Source organism: Leopardus geoffroyi, chromosome C1, assembly GCF_018350155.1.
Source record: "Leopardus geoffroyi isolate Oge1 chromosome C1, O.geoffroyi_Oge1_pat1.0, whole genome shotgun sequence".
NCBI classification, from domain to species: domain Eukaryota; kingdom Metazoa; phylum Chordata; class Mammalia; order Carnivora; family Felidae; genus Leopardus; species Leopardus geoffroyi.
The window spans coordinates 85,939,752-85,945,157 of NC_059328.1; positions in this window are offsets into that span (position 1 = coordinate 85,939,752).

Here is a 5,406-nt window from a genome sequence, read left to right on the forward strand (position 1 = left end):
TTTTTTTTTTATTTCAGTATAGTTGACACAGGGTATTACATTAGTTCCATGTGTACAGCAAGTGATTCAACATCTCCATACATTATGCTGTGTTTACCACAAGTGTAGCTGCCATCTGTCACCATAAGAAATTATTACAATATCATTGATTATATTCCCTATGCTGTACTTTTTATTCCCATGACTTTTTCCCATCCCAGTTATCCCATAACTGGATGCTTGCTTGAGTTCTTAACATTGTGCCTGCTTCTCAGAAACTTGTTACAGTTAAAAGAAGCCAATTCCTAGAAGTTCACCAGTAGGGCAATTTTACCTTTGTTTCTTAAGAAACAAAGTCTTAGTGAATTTGGTTTTCTTCACCTGAATATTCTTTATAATTAGAATATATAGAGATTAAAATGAACACATTTGTAATGTTTTACAGTTTACAACATGCTTTTCGTATATAATCTCATCTAATCTTCATTACTGTCCTTCAAAGTAGGTGTTATTATCAAAAGTTTTTTAAGTTTATTTATTTTGAGAGAGAGAGAGAGAGAGAGAGAGAGAGAGAGAGAGAGAGATTGAGTGAGTGCAGGGGCAAAGAGAGAGGGAGAAAGTTCCAAGCAGGCTCGATCCCATGAACCATGGGATCATGACCTGAGCCAAAATTAAGAGTTGGGTGCTTAACCAACTGAGCTACCCAGGCACCTCTATCAATTAAAAAAAATTTTTTTTAAGTTTATTTGTTTATTTTGAAAGAAAGTGCAAGTGTGGAAGGGGCAGAGAGAGGGAGAGAGATTGAATCCCAAGCAGGCTCCTCTGTCGGCACAGAGCCTGATGCACGGCTCAAACTCATGAACTGTGAGATCATGATCTGAGCCGAAATCAAGAGTCAGATGCTTAAACAATTGAGCTACTCAGGTGTTCCTATCATTTTTTTAATAGGTGAGAAAGTGTATTTTGAAAGATTTGCTAACATGAGATAATTTGTATAAAGTGCCTAACAGTGACTGGCACTAATACATGCTGAATGCTATTTAATAATACTAATGGTAACAATAATATTAATAATAATAATGATATCAACTTGCTCAATGTCACAGAAGTGGTGGTGCTGAGATTTGAACTCAGGAATCCCTGATAATTTTGTGAGCAAATTAACCTGTCAAAATGAGTCTATCTTTATTCGTTTTTTATTATACAAGTAATGTACTTACACAGAGAATTTGATAGAGCAAAATAAGTCACTCACCCATAATTCTACCATTTCAATATAATAGGTATTATCACACAAAGCGATTTCAGATTTGTAAAGGTTGCTTTAAAAAGTATTGCTGATGCTTTAATTTGCCCTTTTTAGAACCCTTCTACTGAGTAGGAGGAAAACACACTGTATTTTTTCCCCACTGTTTCTTCTGATAACTTAAAAATATCTAGATTGTAGATGTAATCATTCTAAATAAAAATTATTTTGGATATTAACCCCTTATCAGATAGATGGTTTGTAAATATTTTTTCCCATTCCATAGGTTGTCTTTTCACTTTGTTGATTGTTATCTTTGCTGTGCTGAAGCTTTTTAGTTTGATGTAGTCCCACTTGTTTATTTTTCTTTTGGTTGCCTGAGTTTTTAGTGTCAAGTTCAAAAAAATCGCTGCCAAGATCATTGTCAAGGAGCTTTTCTCTTATGTTTTCTCCTAGGAGTTTTATGGGTTTAAGACTTATGTTTAAATCTCGAATCCATTTTCAGTTGATGTTTTTGTGTATATTTTCAGTTGAATTTTTGTGTATGATGTAAGATAAAAATACAATTGCATTCTTTTGCATGTGAATATCCAGTTTCCCAACACAATTTATAGAAAAGACTGTCCTTTCTTTATTGTGTATTCTTGGTGCCCTTGTCATAGATTGGTTGACTGCATATGTGTGGTTTATTTCTGGGCTCTCTATTCTCGTCCATTGATCTATGCGTCTATTTTCATGCCAATACCACATTGTTTTGATTGCTATAGCTGTATAATATAGCTTGAAATCAGGAAGTGGGATGCCTCTAGCTTTGTTCTTTCTAAAGATTGATTTGGCTATTTGAAGTCTTTTGTGATTCCATGCAAATTTTAGGATTTTTGTTCTGTTTTTTTTTTTTTTTTTTTTTTTTTTTAAAATGCCATTGGAATTGTGATAGGGATCATATTATATCTGGAGATAAGTTTGGGCAGTATACACATTTTAATGGTGTTAATTCTTCCATTCCACCAGTTTGGGGTATCTTTCCATTTCTTTGTGTCTTCTTCAATTTCTCTCATTCATGTCTTAGAGTTTTTAGTGTACACATCTTTCTCAATAACCCAAACCAAATAACTTGGTTAAAAGATGGGCAAAGAATATAAATAGACATTTTTTTTCCAGAGATTTTCCCAATGCATATATGAAAAGGTGTTCAAAGTCACTAATCATCAGAGAAATGAAAATCAAAACCACAATGAGATATCACCTCACACCTGTTAGGATGACTATTATCAAAAGGACAAAAGATGTTGGTGAGACGTTGGAGAAAAGGAACCCCACGGCACTGTTGGTGGGAATGTAAATTGGTACAGCTATGGAGGCTCTTAAAAAAATTCAAAGTGGAACTATTAGACAATCCAGCAATCTCACTGTTGTGTATATATCCAAAGAAATTGAACTCAGGGTCTCAGAGATATATGTACGCCCATGTTTATTTCAGCATTATTCGCAATAGCCAAGACAAAGAAACAACCTGCAACCTAAGTGTCTGTTCATGAATGAATAAGAAAATGTGGTATATGTATACACAGTGGAATATTATTCAACCATAAAAAAGAAGGAAATTGTGCCATTTGTGACAACCTGGATAAACCTCAAAGACATTATGCTGAGTGAAATAAGTCAGACAGGACGGGGAAGGAAAAATATTGTATGATCTCACTTATCTGTGAAATGTAAAAAAGTCAAACTCATAGCACTAGAGAGTAGAATAATGGTTACCAGGGACTAGGGGTGAGGGAACTGGTAGATGTTGGTCAAAGGGTACAAACTTTCAATTATAAGAGGAATAAGTTCTGAGGATCTAATTTAGAGCATGGTGTCTATGGTTAAAAATACTGTAACGTGTACTAGAAACCTGCTAAGAGAGTAGATCTTAAGTGTTTTCACCATACCAAAATAAATAAATAAAAATGGTAGCTATGTGAGGTGATGAATGTGTTAATTAACTTTATTGTGGTAATCATTTCACAATGAATACACATATACATAGTATACCTTACGTTTATACTTTTTGTCAATTATACCTCAGTAAAACTGTAGAAAATTTTTAAAAATAAGAAGATGCCAAAAAAAAATTGTTATGAATGGAAAAGTTTATCATTATAAGGTGAAAAGTGTAAACATGTTGGTAGTTGTGGTTTTGGTAACACCTAAAGCTTAATTTAATTGAAGTCTGATACTAATTTACCTGATGGAGATAAATACAACATTATGATGAATAATCCATCATATGTTTTTTGATTAGAATTATAATATCACAATGGATCTTGGGGAGGATATGTTTATCAATATTTCCCCCTCAAACACACAGTACCAGCATAAATGAGAGTTTACTCATACCCATAACTCTACTTCCTGCCTTTGCCCCCAAATAAGCCTTAGCATTGACTAGAAAATAACTTTGTTCATTTAGGCTGACCCTTATTTTTAAATGATAGATTAAAAATCTAATTAGAGATTTAATTAAAATGTGACTTTACTAACTTCTTTTAGATGGATTTCTAAACTTCGGAAATAATATTAGAGTCTTCAGCTCATCAAAGACAGTAAGTATGCTCATGAGACTTTCAAGAAGAAAAAATAATTTAACAAGCATTGCATAACTGCTGTCTCAGTTTGACTCCTATTCCTCAACGTTTCTTGTTATACCTCTATAATAGCTTCCTATCTAATTATCTCATCTCTATTCTCTCTATCCTAATTCATCTTCCATACAGCCATTGGAGTGATCTTTTAAGAACACACATGTGAGGGGCACCTGGGTGGCTCAGTTAGTTAAGCGGCCGACTTTGGCTCAGGTCATGATCTCGCAGTCCGCGAGTTCGAGCCCCGTGTCGGGCTCTGTGCTGATGGCTCAGAGCCTGGAGCCTGTTTCAGATTCTGTGTCTCCCTCTCTCTGACCCTCCCCCATTCATGCTCTGTCTCTCTCTGTCTCAAAAATAAATAAACGTTAAAAAAAATTAAAAAAAAAAAAAGAACACACATGTGATCATATTATTCTCCAACCTATACCCTTAATATCCTTCAAAAGCTCCCTGTAACCCTCAGAATAAATCTGAACTCTTTGTCATGACAGAGTCCTTCATGGTCTAGAGTCTGTCTATTTCCCTAAACCTATGCCTTTTTGTTTCACACTATACATTCACAATGGATACAGCCACATCTTAAAATACACTGTTATTTTTTTTTATACCTCTTTGTCTTTGTATCTGCTCTTCCCTCCCCTAGAACACTTTTCCAGGGTAAGTTTCTCATCCTTTGAAAAACAGCTGTACATTGCCTGCTGGTTACCTCTCATGGCAGATACTACTATGCTGTGGGTTCACCACGCCCCACTTCCTTTTCCCTCTGGAACACTTTAGAATGCTTTCCCAGGCTCCCTCAAAGTTAGATATGGCCTCATGACTGTGTTCCAATGAAACCTTACCCCTATAATCTCCTGGGTAATACTCTATTGTCTCCCTAGTTTCTGATCTTCTGAAAGATGCAAAGGATTCAGTGGAGGACTCCAACATCCTAGGGAATAGTGGAGGCACTAGACTGAGCAAACTTGCTCACCACTTGGGCCATCTGACTAGGAACACCCAGGAGGGCTACAGCCTGAGCGAGGAATAAACCTTTATTGTGTGAAGTCCCTGAAGCTTTAGGGTTGTTTGTTATTGCTGTTATTCCACAGCAACTAATACACTTCCCTTGATGCCCCCTGTCCTCCAAAGTCCCTACCATTTGGACAAAGTTAAGTGTGAACAAAGTGCAAACAAAATGCCTCTTCGAGTGCAAACTAGGATTGGTTTGTTGATCTAAAAGAAGGAGAAACTTTCTTCCATCGTAAAGTTCACATTCAGGTTGGGAAGACAGATAATAAATATTTAACAAAAATTTGGAGGATAATTTCAGGCCATGATAGTGCTGTGAAGCAAGATAAATTTGAGGAAGGGAAGGGGGAATGAAGGGAGAGGGGTCTGTTTTATAATGTTTTTACAGAAGACCTTTTTGAGGATGTTATATTGAGCACTAGGTTGAATGGAGGAGGAATAAGCCACATGAAGCTTAGGAAACTACAAAGGGAACTAGGAAGTTAAGGACCTGATGTGGGAAATAGTGTGGCTGTTTATATCAGGGATAGCAACAGCATGAGG